At 37.4% G+C, this 19,827-nt stretch overlaps 1 protein-coding gene and 1 non-coding gene across 19 annotated transcripts in view; one reads left to right on the top strand and one right to left on the bottom strand.

Moving 5' to 3' along the window:
- CRPPA (CDP-L-ribitol pyrophosphorylase A) overlaps positions 1–19,827 on the bottom strand; it is a 481,097-nt gene that overhangs the window by 189,759 nt on the left and 271,511 nt on the right. The gene's annotated exons all lie outside the window — the stretch shown is intronic.
- LOC113603116 (small nucleolar RNA U13) lies at positions 10,185–10,284 on the top strand. Its single transcript, XR_003424667.1, has one exon. It is a non-coding gene; the product is annotated as a small nucleolar RNA U13 (small nucleolar RNA).

Here is a 19,827-nt window from a genome sequence, read left to right as displayed (position 1 = left end):
AACAAAGGCAACAGAAGATCTCACAGCAGCAGGGATGGGATGTATTAATTAAGTTTGAAACCAGGGTACAGAACTTAGATCATGTACTCATAACAACACCCTTGAAGATGCTTCATCAGGTGATTTACACAGCATAAGTAGTATTTTAAAAAGAATCATCTGGAGAACAAATGATCAAACAGAAATTAGAGCAGGGGTTTTCAACCTGAACATGATGGTCACTCTAGGCTTGAGTAATGATCACTGGAGACTGTCCTGTGCTTTGTATGATGTTTATCATCATCCACAACCTCGGCTCATTATCTGCCCGTAGCACCACACCCTCGTTTATGACAACTCAAAATGTCTCCAGATATTATTGCTAATGTGCCACAGGATGAAAGGTAAGGAAAGTAATTATTTTTAGATATGAAGGGGGACCTTGACTACAAGGATGAGCACATGACCTGTACAGGTCTTACATACATAGCAAAGAAAGCATATTCAGAATTCCCTCAATGATTCAACTTTGTAGACTTCTTAAAAAAAGTTTTTTAATATTTGTTTCTGAGAGAGAGAGACAGACAGACAGTGTGAGTGGGGAGGGGCAAAGAGAAAGGCAGACACAGAATCTGAAGCAGGCTCCAGGTTCTGAGCTGTCAGCAAAGAGCCCAACGCAGGGCTAGGACTCACAAACCATGAGATCATGACCTGAGACAAAGTGGGTTGCTTAACTAACTGAGTCACCCAGGAGCCCCTAAGTTTCTAGACATTTTAATGGGAAAGTAGCACTCAAAAAAAGGGAAAGTAGAGAAGAAAGCATGTTTTAATGAGGGAAAGGAAGGTGTGGAAATAGGGATATCAAGTTAAATAATTTCTTATATATGAAACCTGTCTGTATAGCATAACATCTTAAAGAACACTTTCTATAATTTTAACAGATAAGTAAAAATGAACATAGGATTAAATGATACAGAAATGTATATGGCAGGATATGCATAATACTGACGTTTCTCAACTTGCTTTTAAAAATTATGATTGAATTTTAGCCACAAACATACAAATTTACCCTTTGCAAATACTAGAAATGTTTCTAAGAAGTTGCACAAAATTGGGGTGCCTGGGTGGCTCGTTGGTTAAGCGTCTGACTTTGGCTCACGTCATGAGCTCACATTTTGTGAGTCTGAACCCCGTGTCAGGCTCTGTGCTGACAGCTCAGAGCCTGGAGCCTGCTTTGGATTCTGTGTCTCCCTCTCTCTCGGCCCCTCTCCCACTTCTTCTGTCTCAAAAATAAATAAATGTTGAAAACAATAAAAAGAAGCTGCCCAAAATTAAATCTAACCATAAAACAAAGGTATCATGAGAAGTTCCATATTTAAGTGAATACTATGCTAAACTTTTCTGAAAATTAACAATTTTATGGTATGATTACTTACTAATATCCCATCTTAGGGTCTGGTTTTTAAGTTTTATTTCCCCCAAAGTTGAACACACTATTTGAAAAGTAAATAAATAACACTAACTGTCCTTGGCCAAGATCTCAAAACCACTTTATTCCAATATACCTAAGCAAAGATGTAGCATTTTCTGCCTTTTGAGGATCACCTTCTTAGCGTTATTGTGAGGTGCTCTTGGAAATGCTCACAGCAAAACAGAAAATTCATACAAGGATGTTTTAAACAGGCACAATTTCAAATGCACAGCCAGAAGGTTTTAATAAACCTAAAGAAGTAGAGTGTCAAGCAAAAGGTTAAAATATACCTCTGTGAAGACCTCTGCTTGACTGTTCTTTGACTACTTTGTGGTGAGGTAAGACTCTATTATATAAACTATATATTGAGCTTTACCTTATAATTATGGTAAGTGTTATTTGTGAAAGTTACTTAAACTGATTTGGAATTTTGCTTCCTCAGCTGGCAGCAATTACACAAAGACCACCAGAAATTATTCTTCAGCTCCTTTTGGGATCTACAAGCTTGTTATGAACACTTATGCAAGCGTGCATGAACATTACACTCTGACAACAAGGCCAGAGGGAAGGTTTTTCTTTGCTACTAAAAATCTGCTTGTGATTCAAAAGCCAAAAGCGAAATCATAATTCTACCCATATACAACTTTATCTAAAATCAAAGTCACTCCATGCAGGATTTTGACAGTAACAAGTCACACAAATTACTAACTACTTCTTACCCAGTGAGTACAATCATCTAACAAAGCAATTTCCATACGAGCAACAGAAACATTTCTGGCTTCAGTTGTTAATCTTCCATGAAAAACTATTTCCATACTATTTTTAACCTGTATATGGTAATAATTATATGTTTATCTCTGAAGCATGAAAACTCTTACAGTACCCTTTTTAATGCATTTGTGGACCGTTATTCCTGCCATGTCCTTGGCAGATGGAAGTATTCCTATCTTCCTTCCAGGAACAAAAGCTGAGAAACACACTGCTTTCTTTTCAATTGGCTCCTTTTGTGTGTCCTGAACTCGCACATTTTTGGGCCTACTTCTCAATAACCTTTCAATTTTATTTTCTTAGATAAAAAAAAAAAAAATGCAACCGTGTGATACCTAAAGCCAATTAATATGGAAAAATCCATTAAATGGCAAATAAAATTCATAATTTACCTTGACCACGTACATATAAAATTTAAGTATTAAATATTCGACTATAAATTGGAAAGTTTATTTAAAAAGCAAAGGAATCATTTCAAGATATTTAACTATAGAGATCTGAACTAAAATATCTTACACGCCTTTTACCAACTGTTTTAAACTCATTTAATACACTGAATAACCATATGATATGAATATTCTTTTATCTTTATAGAGGAGGAAAATTAATCTAAAAAAAAAATTAAGTATCTCATCCAAGTTTAGACAGAATATAAGTGAGGGTCCTGAGTATTAAGTCCAGTTACATCTGAATTTCCAAAATAACTTTATTTCTTTGATTCTATGTATGCTCCATCCTTTCTGAAGTTCAAAAAGGACCCAATTACCAACTAGACTGACTTCAAATACGTAAAACCTTAAACAGGGTTACAAATTAATGCTAACAATTGGTAACCAACACATGGTCTTTATTCTTTTTTTTTTTTATATGAAATTTATTGTCAAATTGGTTTCCATACAACACCCAGTGCTCATCCCAAAAGGGGCCCTCCTCAATACCCATCACCCACCCTCCCCTCCCTCCCATCCCCCATCAACGCTCAGTTTGTTCTCAGTTTTTAACAGTCTCTTATGTTTTGGCTCTCTCCCACTCTAACCTTTTTTTTTTTTTCCTTCCCTTCCCCCATGGGTTTCTGTTAAGTTTCTTAGGATCAACATAAGAGTGAAACCATATGGTATCTGTCTTTCTCTGTATGGCTTATTTTACTTAGCATCACACTCTCCAGTTCCATCCACGTTGCTACAAAAGGCCATATTTCATTCTTTCTCATTGCCACGTAGTATTCCATTGTGTATATAAACCACAATTTCTTTATCCATTCATCAGTTGATGGAAATTTAGGTTCTTTCCATAATTTGGCTATTGTTGAGAGTGCTGCTATAAACATTGGGGTACAAGTGCCCCTATGCATCAGCACTCCTGGATCCCTTGGATAAATTCCTAGCGGTGCTATTGCTGGGTCATAGGGTAGGTCTATTTTTAATTTTCTGAGGAAACTCCACACTGCTTTCCAGAGCGGCTGCACCAATTTGCATTCCCACCAACAGTGCAAGAGGGTTCCCATTTTTCCACATCCTCTCCAGCATCTATAGTCTCCTGATTTGTTCATTTTGGCCACTCTGACTGGCGTGAGGTGATACCTGAGTGTGGTTTTGATTTGTATTTCCCTGATGAGGAGCGACGTTGAACATCTTTTCATGTGCCTGTTGGCCATCCGGATGTCTTCTTTAGAGAAGTGTCTATTCATGTTTTCTGCCCATGTCTTCACTGGGTTATTTGTTTTTCGGGTGTGGAGTTTGGTGAGCTCTTTATAGATTTTGGATACTAGCCCTTTGTCCGATATGTCATTTGCAAATATCTTTTCCCATTCCGTTGGTTGCCTTTTAGTTTTGTTGGTTGTTTCCTTTGCTGTGCAGAAGCTTTTTATCTTCATAAGGTCCCAGTAATTCACTTTTGCTTTTAATTCCCTTGCCTTTGGGGATGTGTCGAGTAAGAGATTGCTACAGCTGAGGTCAGAGAGGTCCTTTCCTGCTTTCTCCTCTAAGGTTTTGATGGTTTCCTGTCTCACATTCAGGTCCTTTATCCATTTTGAGTTTATTTTTGTGAATGGTGTGAGAAAGTGGTCTAGTTTCAACCTTCTTCATGTTGCTGTCCAGTTCTCCCAGCACCATTTGTTAAAGAGACTGTCTTTTTTCCATTGGATGTTCTTTCCTGCTTTGTCAAAGCTGAGTTGGCCACACGTTTGTGGGTCTAGTTCTGGGGTTTCTATTCTATTCCATTGGTCTATGTGTCTGTTTTTGTGCCAATACCATGTTGTCTTGATGATGACAGCTTTGTAGTAGAGGCTAAATTCTGGGATTGTGATGCCTCCTGCTTTGGTCTTCTTCTTCAAAATTACTATGGCTATTCGGGGCCTTTTATGGTTCCATATGAATTTCAGGATTGCTTGTTCTAGTTTCGAGAAGAATGCTGGTGCAATTTTGATCGGGATTGCATTGAATGTGTAGATAGCTTTGGGTAGTATTGACATTTTGACAATATTTATTCTTCCAATCCATGAGCAGGGAAGGTCTTTCCATTTCTTTATATCTTCTTCAATTACCTTCATAAGCTTTCTATAGTTTTCAGCATACAGATCTTTTACATCTTTGGTTAGATTTATTCCTAGGTATTTTATGCTTCTTGGTGCAATTATGAATGGGATCAGTTTCTTTATTTGTCTTTCTGTTGCTTCATTGTTAGTGTATAAGAATGCAACTGATTGCCGTACATTGATTTTGTACCCTGCAACTTTGCTAAATTCATGTATCAGTTCTAGCAGACTTTTGGTGGAGTCTGTCGGGTTTTCCATGTATAATATCATGTCTTCTGCAAAAAGTGATAGCTTGACTTCATGTTTGCCAATTTGGATGCCTTTGATTTCCTTTTGTTGTCTGATTGCTGATGCTAGAACTTCCAGCACTATGTTAAACAACAGCGGTGAGAGTGGGCATCCCTGTCGTGTTCCTGATCTCAGGGAAAAAGCTCTCAGTTTTTCCCCATTGAGGATGATGTGAGCTGTGGGCTTTTCATAAATGGCTTTTATGATCTTTAAGTATGTTCCTTCTATCCCGACTTTCTCAAGGGTTTTTATTAAGAAAGGTGCTGGATTTTGTCAAAGGCCTTTTCTGCATCGATTGACAGGATCATATGGTTCTTAACTTTTCTTTTATTAATGTGATGTATCACTTTGATTGATTTGCGAATGTTGAACCAGCCCTGCACCCCAGGAATGAATCCCACTTGATCATGGTGAATAATTCTTTTTATATGCCATTGAATTCGATTTGCTAGTATCTTATTGAGAATTTTTGCATCCATATTCATCAGGGATATTGGCCTGTAGTTCTCTTTTTTTTACTGGGTCTCTGTCTGGTTTAGGAATCAAAGTAATACTGGCTTCATAGAATGAGTCTGGAAGTTTCCCTTCCCTTTCTATTTCTTGGAATAGCTTGAGAAGGATAGGTATTATCTCTGCCTTAAACGTCTGGTAGAACTCCCCTGGGAAGCCATCTGGTCCTGGACTCTTATTTTTTGGGAGATTTTTGATAACTGATTCAATTTCTTCGCTGGTTATGGGTCTGTTCAAGCTTTCTATTTCCTCCTGATTGAGTTTTGGAAGAGTGTGGGTGTTTAGGAATTTGTCCATTTCTTCCAGGTTGTCCAGTTTGTTGGCATATAATTTTTCATAGTATTCCGTGCTAATTGTTTGTATCTCTGAGGGATTGCTTGTAATAATTCCATTTTCTTTCATGATTTTATCTATTTGGATCATCTCCCTTTTCTTTTTGAGAAGTCTGGCTAGAGGTTTGTCAATTTTGTTTATTTTTTCAAAAAAACCAACTCTTGGTTTCGTTGATCTGCTCTACAGTTTTTTTAGATTCTATATTGTTTATTTCTGCTCTAATCTTTATTATTTCTCTTCTTCTGCTGGGTTTAGGCTGCCTTTGCTGTTCTGCTTCTATTTCCTTTAGGTGTGCTGTTAGATTTTGTATTTGGGATTTTTCTTGTTTCTTGAGATAGGCCTGGATTGCAATGTATTTTCCTCTCAGGACTGCCTTCGCTGCATCCCAAAGCGTTTGGATTGTTGTATTTTCATTTTCGTTTGTTTCCATATATTTTTTAATTTCTTCTCTAATTGCCTGGTTGACCCACTCATTCTTTAGTAGGGAGTTCTTTAACTTCCATGCTTTTGGAGGTTTTCCAGACTTTTTCCTGTGGTTGATTTCAAGCTTCATAGTATTGTGGTCTGAAAGTATGCATGGTATAATTTCAATTCTTGTATACTTATGAAGGGCTGTTTTGTGACCCAGTATATCATCTATCTTGGAGAATGTTCCATGTGCACTCGAGAAGAAAGTATATTCTGTTGCTTTGGGATGCAGAGTTCTAAATATATCTGTCAAGTCCATCTGATCCAGTGTCTCATTCAGGGCCCTTGTTTCTTTATTGACCATGTGTCTAGATGATTTATCCATTTCTGTAAGTGGAGTGTTAAAGTCCCCTGCAATTACCACATTCTTCTCAATAAGGTTGCTTATGTTTATGAGTAATTGTTTTATATATTTGGGGGCTCCGGTATTCGGCGCATAGACATTTATAATTGTTAGCTCTTCCTGATGGCTAGACCCTGTAATTATTATATAATGCCCTTCTTCATCTCTTGTTACAGCCTTTAATTTAAAGTCTAGTTTGTCTGATATAAGTATGGCTACTCCAGCTTTCTTTTGGCTTCCAGTGACATGATAAATAGTTCTCCATCCCCTCACTCTCAATCTAAAGGTGTCCTCGGGTCTAAAATGAGTCTCTTGTAGACAGCAAATAGGTGGGTCTTGTTTTTTTATCCATTCTGATACCCTATGTCTTTTGGTTGGCGCATTTAATCCATTTACATTCAGTGTTATTATAGAAAGATACGGGTTTAGAGTCATTGTGATGTCTGTATGTTTTATGCTTGTAGCGATGTCTCTGGTACTTTGTCTCACAGGATCCCCCTTAGGATCTCTTGTAGGGTTGGTTTAGTGGTGACGAATTCCTTCAGTTTTTGTTTGTTTGGGAAGACCTTTATCTCTCCTTCTATTCTAAATGACAGACTTGCTGGATAAAGGATTCTCGGCTGCATATTTTTCCTGTTTAGCACACTGAAAATATCATGCCAATTCTTTCTGGCCTGCCAAGTTTCAAAAGAGAGATCAGTTACGAGTCTTATAGGTCTCCCTTTATATGTGAGGGCACGTTTATCCCTTGCTGCTTTCAGAATTTTCTCTTTATCCTTGTATTTTGCCAGTTTCACTATGATATGTCCTGCAGAAGATCGATTCAAGTTACGTCTGAAGGGAGTTCTCTGTGCCTCTTGGATTTCAATGCCTTTTTCCTTCCCCAGTTCAGGGAAGTTCTCAGCTATTATTTCTTCAAGTACCCCTTCAGCACCTTTCCCTCTCTCTTCCTCCTCTGGGATACCAATTATGCGTATATTATTTCTTTTTAGTGTATCACTTAGTTCTCTAATTTTCCCCTCATACTCCTGGATTTTTTTCTCTCTCTTTCTCTCAGCTTCCTCGTTTTCCATAACTTTATCTTCTAGTTCACCTATTCTCTCCTCTGCCTCTTCAATCCGAGCTGTCGTCGTTTCCATTTTGTTTTGCATTTCATTTAAAGTGCTTTTCAGCTCCTCGTGACTGTTCCTTAGTCCCTTGATCTCTGTAGCAAGAGATTCTCTGCTGTCCTCTATACTGTTTTCAAGCCCAGCGATTAATTTTATGACTATTATTCTAAATTCACTTTCTGTTATATTATTTAAATCCTTTTTGATTAGTTCATTAGCTGTTGTAATATCCTGGAGATTCTTCTGAAGGGAATTCTTCCGTTTGGTCATTTTGGATAGTCCCTGGCGTGGTGAGGACCTGCATGGCACTTCCCCTGTGCTGTGGTGTATAACTGGAGTTGGTGGGCGGGGCCGCAGTCCGACCTGATGTCTGCCCCCAGCCCACCGCTGGGGCCACAGTCAGACTGGTGTGTGCCTTCTCTTCCCCTCTCCTAGGGGCGGGATTCACTGTGGGGTGGCGTGGCCTGTCTGGGCTACTTGCACACTGCCAGGCTTGTGGTGCTGGGGATCTGGCATATTAGCTGGGGTGGATCGGCAAGGTGCACAGGGGCAGGAGGGGCAGGCTTAGCTCGCTTCTCCTTAGGTGATCCACTTCAGGAGGGGCCCTGTGGCAGCGGGAGGGAGTCAGACCCGCTGCCAGAGGGGTGGCTCCGCAGAAGCACAGCGTCGGGTGTTTGCGCGGAGCAAGCAAGTTCCCTGGGAGGAACCGGTTCCATTTGGGATTTTGGCTGGGGGATGGGCGAGGGAGATGGCTTGGCGAGCGCCTTTGTTTCCTGCCAAGCTGCACTCTGTCGTCCGGGGCTCAACAACTCTCCCTCCAGTTGTCCTCCAGCCCTCCCGTTCTCCAGGCAGAGCTGTTAGCTTATAACCTTCCAGATGTCAAGTCCCCACTCAGTGTTGGAACACACTCCGCACGGCCCCTCCGCTTTTGCCAGCCAGACTTGGGCTTCTGCTTGGCCGGCGGGCCGCCCCTCCACCCCGGCTCCCTCCCGCCAGTCCGTGGAGGACGCACCGCCTCGCCGCCCTTCGTACCCTCTTCCGTGGGCCTCTCGTCTGCGCTTGGCTCCGGCGACTCCGTTCTGCTAATCCTCGGGCGGTTTTCTGGGTTATTTAGGCAGGTGTAGGTGGAATCTAAGTGATCAGCAGGACGGGAGGTGAGCCCAGCGTCCTCCTACGCCGCCATCTTCTTCCCTCCCCTCTCGGACACCCACATGGTCTTTATTCCTAAGGAACTCATAGTTTAGTATTGGACACTAACATTGTATTTCCAGGGTGTCTTCACTGCATCAAATGCATAAAACATCAGCACCTCACAGAGATTTCATACAAGAAAGTAGGTATCCATTGTCTATTGTAATGGAATGAGAATGAGGGTAATGGGAAGATATTAAACATACATTTTATTAATGCTGTATATCATATAAAGTTATAGGATTGTATTAATGTATATAGACAAAAACATATAGTAAAGTATTAATTATACATGTTTACATTATATACACATATACACACATATACATACACACACACACATATATATAATACCCAATACATATATATCAGGTATGTCTTTCCACTACCCTCCTCTCATTCCACCTCAATAAACAAAGGATATCTACTTTCTTCCATAAAATTACTCTGTGAAGTGATGTACCATGTATCTCTGACACACATATACACACGTGTGTGTTTGTGTGTGTGTGTGTGTGTATCTGCACATTACTTATATCTATTTCTTTTTGAAAGAGAGAGAGCACGCATGCACAAGAGTGGGTGAGAGAGAAAGAGGGACAGAGAGAATCTCAAACAGGCTCCACACTCAGCATGAGCCTGACAGTGGGCTCAATCTCCCTTCTGTGACATCATGACCTGAGCCAAAATTAAGAGTTGGTTGCTTAACCAAGTGAGCTACCCAGGTGCCCCACCTATATATTAATATATGTATGTATACATCTTAAGACTTCTGTCTAGATTAATCTCTCTAAAAGTATTCCCTACATCTGAGAGCTCTGAGATCGCTAATTTGCACCATTTGAATTCTTTAAGATAATTTCTTGAAGCACTGTATTATAGAAAACAAGATTGAGATACTACTTCAGAAAGGAAAACTGAAATACTCAACTCTAATGATCTGTACTTTAACCTTTTTGATGTGATTAAATATGGGAGGGGAGGGGTATAGGTAGAGGAAAAGACTTTTGCTCTTAATTATACTTTTATACTTTAAGAATTATTTTATAAAAAGTATGGGTATTAACTTTATACTTTTTAATGGTAACAATACTGAAGACACATGGTATTCAAAATTATTCAAAGGAGGACTGAGGTTTACAGATAGCTACAGAAAATCTCCTTTTATTAGCATATGATTATGAATATTAGATCCTTTTGTAGTCCTAAGCATGACTGCGTGTTCACACCTTTGTGTGATATGTGCCTCCCTCAAACCTTATTATGACCTTGGCACTTTACCTGTCTGATATGGAAAAAAAAAAAAAGAACACTACATAAAATTTAATTTTTAATCATCTTATTTCAAAAAAGAGGTTCATTTTTTCCTTCAACTTCCACTGACACTATTCTTCAGTTTTTCAATAGAATATCCACTGCTGTAGTGGTTCTTTTTTTTTTTCATAAGCATTTTGTACACAAAAATAATAAGAATAAACCTAATAATGAAAATTCTGAGCCAGATGTACAGATAGTTATGAATTTTGCTTTCTCATTATCATACTGTATGATATGATATATACAAACAACCATGAAGAATCAAAGATACATGCTTGCAATTATAATCTTGCACAAAATATGAGCACTGAGTGCTGATTAAACTAGTGATGTTTTATTAAAACTTCAGGAAAATACCATGTAGGAAAAATATTTTACAACATAAGCTTTATTCATTTTTGAAGTGACCAAAAATAGATATAACGTAAATATTAAGACAACAATAAAACCAACATGCTGTAAAAATAAACAAGGTTAACAGAACATAAACTATGTCAACTATTCACATATATATCTGATATATTTCTCTAACTGAACTCTTTACAGCTGAAGATATTTATGTGAAAACAAGATCATCATTTCTAGACGTCTGCTGCTTACTTACCACCTACAATAATTTTCCAGATAGAACAAATCACTGTCGGCTTAAATATCTCTAATTTCTCAGGAAAAGGATTTGGCTATGCGAGGGTACAATTGGCAATGGTATGGTATATTGGGGTGAAAGGAAAAAGTTAAGCCATTCTTGAGTATACCCTGAGAAATACAAAAACTAAATTTGAAGTACTGGCAAAAACAATTAACCAAGAATATTTTAGAATCATTTAAGAGCTTTTAAGAGATCAGAGGGTATCCAAATTATGCCTTCAGTGTGTATTTACCGGTATTAACCTGTGTTTCAGGCTTTAGCAATGAGGGGTATGAGCTAATTATAACTTGAGCACCAAAACATAAGCACAAGGAAAAAAAAGGAACTTGATGACCCTAATATACTTTTTAGTTCTATAAAATTGTCTACATATTATGAAAATATTTAAAAATCTATTTTCTGTTTTAAAATTATGCTGTACTTTGGTGAATGGTAGACGGTAAGAATCATGAGTTAAAATATTAACTAAACATTTTAAAGGATCTATTTATTCTCTGTGTGAGTAGCTCACTTTACATGAGAAAGCCCTAAGGGGTAGTAAGTGAGGAAGAGGCAGAGTGCAGCATGGTAAAGAAGAGAGAGAGAAGGAAACAGGCAGTCTAACAGATCTCTGATGTAAGAACAGTGCCCTTGGGTATCATTAAGCTTCTTCATTCTCATTTTCTTTTACATCACCAAAACAGAGATAATAAAACCTGATGTGTCCACCCCTGAACCCACCCTATCCACACCAGAAATTTTCTAAGGTTTAAATGGCAGATCCAAAAATGTCCTCATCAAATATAACATTTTAAGAAATTAAATTGCTTTATTTATCATGAGCTTTTCCCCCAAGTAAATAGTATTAATACTAATTCAAAAGAGAAATGTGATACCAAAATCAAATGCTTTTTTTCTTTCTCTTGCAACTAGACTATATTTACTACAGGCCCCAGGTGCTTAGGATATAGTAGGCACTTAAAAAAAAAAAATCAATAAATGAAGGAATGTACAAATGCATCTCTTGTGTTACCTAGACTAAAATCTGCTATACAGCTTAAGAATTAATAATATTACTTAAATATTCCCAAAGTAGATACTTGGAAGAATTTTCTACATTGGAATTACAATTCTAACCTTCAATAGGTGTAGTGTTTTTCCAGGGAAAGAAAACCTGCTCCAAAATACAAAAAAGTACCATTATGGCTAACAGACTCATAGTCTGGTCAGCCATATTTCCCACAGACATGACTAAATTTAAGACTGATATTACTTTGCCATTATTAAATTCTCTGTTAAAAAAAAAAGTGTCAAGTAGAACTATTGCCCATGATAAAGTATATCCAAAGAAATACTGCACAGGCTAGGGAGAAAACAACAACAGTAAATTGTTCATTAACTTACTATTACACAACTAGTTTTCAAGAAGTATGATCTCATTTCTTATATTTATATTAATTAATATGCAGAGACTTAAAGAAATAAAATACAAAGGTGAATTGCCTCCATTGAAGAATCAGGAGCAGCAGTGACACTTTCCTTTCTGACTCCCTCATCACCCACAGAAGCCCGTGAGCAATCTGTTGGATTTTTCTGTAGAGCATAGTTTCAAAACCATCGCCTTTTACAATCCTTTTTACTCAGTCTTGTAGGAACTGGCTTTCTAATTGATGGGCAACTTTGATGAGGTTTAACTATTTCTCAGCATCTCCTAGAGATCTGTTTGAATAATCCAGGACACATTTATTTATAAACTTTTGCCATTTTTATTTATTTTTTTTTAATTTTTTTTTTCCAACGTTTATTTATTTTTGGGACAGAGAGAGACAGAGCATGAACGGGGGAGGGGCAGAGAGAGAGGGAGACACAGAATCGGAAACAGGCTCCAGGCTCTGAGCCATCAGCCCAGAGCCTGACGCGGGGCTCAAACTCCCAGACCGCGAGATCATGACCTGGCTGAAGTCGGACGCTTAACCGACTGTGCCACCCAGGCGCCCCTGCCATTTTTAATAAATAGAATGCTTTTTAATATTTGGGGGGCATAATCACTCAGGCAGTGAAGACAGGCATGAAACATTTCACAAGAAAAAGAAACCAGTGTACAACATTCTGCATGCTAATGTCTAAAAGTGATCAATGGACCAAATATTAAGAACCTTCTCTTGGTTGGTGTGCCTGGGTGGCTCAGTCAGTTAAGCACCAGACTTAGGCTCAGGTCATGATCTAATGATCAGTAAGTTTGAGACCCACCTAGGGTTCTGCATTGACATCACGGAGCCTGCTTAGGATTCTCTCTCCCTCTCTCTCTTGCTCTCTGCCCCTTTCCCTCCCTCAAAATAAATAAACTTAAACAAACAAACAAACACTTTGCTTCACTTTCCTCCTTCCATGTCAGGGGTCAGCAAACTATGGCCCTCACAACAAATCAAGGTTCCTTCAGTCTTTACTATGTGTCACTGGTACATGGCCAATCATTCATTTACATGGCTACTTTGGTTAGAATGGTGGAGATGAGCATCCACAAACCCCCATATCTTCTTTTTTCTTTTTTAAGAAAAATATTGTATAACAATTTATAAAATAAAATATTTTGACACCGAGGCTTTAATTATACAATTTCTTAAATATTTAACCAATACTCAACACTTGAATTTATTCAAAACACCAAGAACCAGCTTTTATATATTTTTCTTCTCTAATTTATGTAAATGAGTAAAAAAAAATGGACCCTAAATGAGCAAAAAGCTGTACAGAAATTTTGATTTATTTTCTTACAAAGACTAACAAATCTAAAATATTAAACATAAGAGATTTAAGTGAGCTATGTAAATATGAATATTAAAATATTTCATTTTAAAGGGCATAGCAAAAAGGCATCATATATTCAACCATTCACTATAATTCTTATCTTTCCCAGGCTAGTAATTATCAGAGTGCTAGAAAGATTATTTATTTAACTACATTTCAAATTCCTTGATGAGAAAAACCCCAAAGCATTTGTATGCATAATTTTAGACAAGCCTGGATCTTCCGCTGAGTACAAAATATGCACATACTCAATTTAAATACAGGACCATGCTTATTATGAAAAGGTTTCTAATTTCAAGAATAAAGTTCTATATTGCATTAAAGAAATTATATAGTACAAAAAAGACTTTATTCATTGATATGCTGGTAATTTAAATATAAATTATAATAAAACTATTGATTTTGAGGTAGGCATGGAAAAACAATTGTTCGAAAATAGTCCCCATATCTTAAGGAAAGTACTCTGTGATAAGAGTTTTCCACGTTTATATTCATACACTATATTTTAAATTTCTTTGGCTATCTTCTTAACCTACTCAAAATTTACCACCTACATTATAAGTATAGGTCTGTAATAAATCTCTTGAGAATAATGCATAATTCAAAACCCTGTCCTGTGTTAAATTCTAATGAGGTTTTAAGTACTTTTCGATTTTAGCACATTAATGCATTATAAAATCACCAGAGCAAAGAGTAATCAATCTCAACCCTAGTTCACCTATAACTTAGTTTCTTCCTCCTCAGACAAGAATTGTCGTAAGGTTCCACCAAGATGATTTAAAAATGAGTAACAATTGCTTGAAATAGACCAAGAAAAACTATAGTAAGTATTTGTCATCAGGTAGGCTTGGCAGTTTTATAATCTACTTGAACCTCATGGTTAAAAAATTAAGTTGGGAAGAATATCAGATATTCTTTATGTTCTAATTGGCTGAGTTACTGAATACAAAGCACCGAGAACAGCATGTGCCATCTATGTCAAGCAGTTTACAAACTCCACACCACGACCATCAGAACCATGATTGCATTTCCATCGTAGAAATGAAAACACAAACAAAAAAAATTAACCCACATGTAATCTTCTCTGGGAGTAAAGTACTTGAAGGACAAAGTGATTTGAAATTCATGTTTCAGGGTATTTAGAGGGTAAAACTTTCCATTATTCAGGAAAGATTTTATCAAAGATATCTAGAGAATTAAAGACTTCTCTTATGTAACAATTTTGAGACACAAGTCAATAAAAACACAAGTCCCAGAAAAGTGTAGCACAGAAAGCTATGAACATGCATGAAATCCATTTAAGCTAGGGGTTAAGTGTTCACAGAAGCAAGTTCCTAACTGAAGAGAAAAGTACAAATAAGGTCACTGGATGTGCAACTTACCTCCAAAAGAAATCCTTGAATGATGAACATTTAATTCTGGTTGAAGTCATATTTACATAAAGTCTATTTCTCTCTGACAGAAGAATGACTGAAAAACTATGGTTTCCTTAGTCATGCGCAAAGCACTAATGTACCTATCATCATTGTCTCTTTTTTAAAAATTTTTTTTAATGTTTATTTATTTTTGAGACAGAGAGAAACAGAGCATGAACAGGGAAGGGGCAGAGAGAGAGAGGGAGACACAGAATCTAAAACGGGCTCCAGGCTCTGAGCTGTCAGCACAGAGCCTGACGCGGGGCTCGAACTCACGGACCATGAGATTATGACCTGAGCTGAAGTCGGATGCTTAACCGACTGAGCCACCCAGGTACCCCTCATCATTGTCTCTTAATAGCAGCCCAACACAGTAACAATGGTATGAACAATGGAATCTACAGATGTAGTTAGGTATTTTAGCTGTGGGATGTAGGACAGTTTTCAGAAAAGACATTACTGGATGAACCACCTATGAAACTATCCCAGCAACTCCTAAGAGGCAATGAATACCTAAATTATAGTGGTCACATTAGGAATAAAAAACGGAAGTGGGAAATGCCAGAAATATAGAACTAGAATTCAGAGCACTTAGCTACTGACTCTAGAACATGGAGGAATAATTAGGATTCTTGGTGGCATTCAAGTAACAAGAAGAACAATGGCTCTCCTAACAAACAGGGGAGTCAAGAAAATATATTTCGGATTCCTTACCTATAAAATTGGAATAAATACTACCTCAGGGACATGCCTTGGCAATTAAAGAGATAAAGCCTGACTGCTAACCACTGGAGCACACAATATCAGGCCTTCAACACGTTGGCCTCTATTGTCTAAATAGAACTGATGGACCTTGGAAAACACAACTATGATAAAGTTTGCAACCAAGGGGAAGCTGATTCATGCAGCTGATTTATGGTCACAGGAAACTTTACAATTTCTTATCTAAGTCTTCCACAAAACTATGACATGATTTTAGACCTAAATATAATTATTAGCATGCATTCATAAAATAAATGATGTCACGCACAATTTTTACTAGAGTCACCACAAACACTTTGAAAAGAGGCGAGTTAAGATCAAACGGGATATAATAACGACGATGATAGTACTAACAATAAGTAAATTTTTTAAAGTTATGCAATTAAAGATACTAAGAATTATTTCTGAAATCCCTAGTCCCATAGAAACCTTTATAAACCTCTGTGGTTCTCTACCTGCAAAATGAAAGAAGAAAATAAAGGAATTTCAATTGATTGTAAAGGTGCAGTACCTCCCTCCACTGCCGTGTTCCAACCATAAACTCCTGAGGCCTTAGTTTCCTTACATGTAAGTTTCTGCATGAAGGCAGTTTCCAAACAACGTTAAACAACACGTACTGTATGTTCTGTGATAAAAGGGCATCATAGTCTGCTAAGTGTGGGAACTGCTGGGTTAAACTGGCTTCTTTGCTGCCTGACTACTGAGAGTATCTTATAAGTCAATATAAATCATCAGTTTCCATGAGTATTATACAGTAACATAATTTTGCCAATAAATTTCACCATGCAGACATTAACTTTGGCAGGCGGGGGGGGGGGGGTGGTGCAGAGGAGAAAATACTGAAAACCCATGCCTTAGATTATTTCACATGAGTCTCTAATATATTATGTCATTTGAGCCTCACAACCAGAAAGTAGGCCACAAAAGGTTCCAAAGACAGAGAAAAGGAAATTTAAATTCAAAGAGATAAAGCAAGCAGCAAGTAGTGAGATTTATCTTTACCTGTACTAAATCTCAGTCCAGCAATATTGTTTTATTAACAGAGACAAAATTTCTGATCTCAGGAAGAGTATCAACCTGGAAGTGGGAGAAACTAATGTCTCTTCCAAATAAGATATTCTATTCCACTGTATACAACAGCCACAGTGCAGTTTACTGGCTAACTTTGAAAGATTTAAGCTTTTGGAAACACACTTTATAACTTAAACCTAAATGGGAAGGCCCTCGGTGTTATGGAAGCACGTACCAAGTGAAGTGTTTGATATCCCTGGAACTTTCTGTGATACCTAAGTTCAAAGTTCTCTTGGGAGAGACTAATGGCTGGAAAACCAAGGCAAAAAGAAGTTTTTCAAAGATAAGTAATATTTCTGAAAGGACAATCAGCTGCTAGCTCTTCACTGACAACCTTCATGAGGGGCTCTTTAAAATTCTTGAGAAATTACTAACTGCACATTTGCTTTAAGAGTCCAAATGTATTTTGCACGTGGTTCATTTTAAGTTGCAGAAACATATATAGTCCTCTATTCAATCCCTTATACAGGAGACCTGGCCCCAATACCAAAACTTTTCCTGGGAAAGCTCATTATGGTACCATTTGTAACCCAGAGAAAATGATTCTTATTTTGTTAAAGCACACATCCCCACACACAGACATGTACACAAAGATACACATACTTCATTATGAATATTAGAAACTTTAAGAAAATAAGGATTAAGGAAATCTTTTCACCAATATCATGACATAGAAAACATGATTCCTCAGATTTGAGGTACTTTATTATACTGTCAATATCCAAATAATATGGGTGCCAGCATATTTTTATAATTCTGCATTATATTTAAAAATATGTACATCCCCTTGTAAAAATCCCTAAATCATGCCAATGAGCTTCATGTGGTTAGATTCAAATTGTTGCTTCACCAGCAAATATTAAAAAAAAAAAATACTCTAAGGCTCACACTTATTCTAAACAACAAATCATGATTTTAAACTATGATATTAAATTCTAATATATTTTAATTAATTTTTATTTATTTATTTATTTAGAGAGAGAGAGAGAGAGAAAGAGAGAACGAGCATGAGCACACAAGCAGGGAAAGGGTAGAGAGAGGAAGAGAAAGAATCCCAAGCAGGCTCCATGCTGTCAGCACAGAGTTCAACTTGGAGCTTGAGATCATGACCTGAGCCAAAATCAAAAGTCGAACACTTAACCAAATGAGCCACCCAGGAACCTCTTAAATTCTATTAATTTTGACATTTTATTCTCCAACTTCTTGTTGTCACTAATATATATTTTGTTACAAGCATTTTCTAACAGTAACCTGTAAATGTTCCTTACCACTATTAAATATTTATGTATTAGTTTTCTGTTTGTTGCCGTAATAAATTACCACAAATTCAGTACCTTAGAACAATATAAATTTATTATCTTAGGTATCTTCTAGAAATTACCCATATTCTTTGGCTTGTAGCCTCCTTCCATCTTCAAAGCCAGCAATAGCTGGTCACATCTTTCTCGCTTCACATCACTGAGCCTTTTGCCTTCGTCTTCCACTTTTAAGTACCCTTATGAATACATTGGGCCAACTCAGATGATGCAGGATCATCTGCCTATTTAAAGTCAACTGATTAGCAACCTTATTTGCATCTGCAACCTTACTTTTCTTTTGCCATGTAAGGTAACATATTTGCAGGTTCCAGGAGTTAGGGCATGGGCATTTTGGGGGGGTGCCACTATTCTTACTAAGTTGGCTAAAGCTTATATTTTATATGCTGTCGATCAGTATCTATGCTTATCATCAAATGCATTCCTCTCTAAAGAATATTTAGTAGATAAACGCCTCAAATAACAAGTAAAATAGCACATACTTTATACTAAAAAAATGAGGACAAAAGCCTTAAGCAACAGAGTATCTCTTACATAACTTATCATTTTTGAATTTTTAATAGAACCTAATCAACTTTACATTCATCACTTTTGAAATCATAAAACTGGGATGATGTCACAAGTGACAGCCTCACCCTCTCACATCAAGAGGCAAGCCCCTAGCTTTTGGAAAAGCACTCACCTGACGCATGCCACATGCCTCTCATCCACCTCCTTATCAACCTCCAAGGAGTTATCTTTTAAATCCAACCTTCCATCAGTAGCATGATGTAAGTATGTGCGACTACAACATGCCCTAACTTTGTAACCACACATGCTTCCATTCTTCTGTGCATGCGTGTCTTCTGCCAAGCATGGCTTTCATATGACTGATGCTATTTACGTAGTAGTTGCTTACTTATCTATGTTCAAGAATTAAACAACAGAACTTGCCACCCAAAAACAGTAAAACATGAATTTCCCTACCTAAACCCAGTTATACTCTAAGCTCTTTGATGGTTGGAACACATCTGCCTTATTTTAGTGCCTTTTACCTATCCCAGCACATAGTACAGTTCCAAAAAGTATTGTTCAAAGAATAAATGAAGGCACAGTACAAGTATCTCAAGCTTTCTACCATTTTTTTTGTCATTACTTGTCTAACAAAATCTATTACTCTCAGTATAAGTTTTGCTTTAGTTAAAAATCCAACAGTAAAATCTGTGCTACAATTATGTATTATCTGCAAGGCTTGCCATACCCTTAATTATCTGCAAGGCTTGCCAATTATCTGCAAGGCTTGTCATACCCTTAATTAACACAATGATTATTTAGCTCCTGCCCTCATTCTTGTAACTGTGGTCTTTCAGATTTTTTTTTAATGTTTTTATTTTATTTGAGAGAGAAAGAGAGAGCATGAGCAGGGAAGGGGCAGAGAGAGATAGAGGCACAGAATCTGAAGTAGGCTCCAGCCTCTGAGCTGTCAGCACAGAGCCCAACGTGGGGCTCGAACTTGTGAACCACAAGATCAAGACCCG

Source organism: Acinonyx jubatus, chromosome A2 (genome assembly GCF_027475565.1).
Source record: "Acinonyx jubatus isolate Ajub_Pintada_27869175 chromosome A2, VMU_Ajub_asm_v1.0, whole genome shotgun sequence".
NCBI classification, from domain to species: domain Eukaryota; kingdom Metazoa; phylum Chordata; class Mammalia; order Carnivora; family Felidae; genus Acinonyx; species Acinonyx jubatus.
This window is presented reverse-complemented; position numbering and strand designations above follow the sequence as displayed.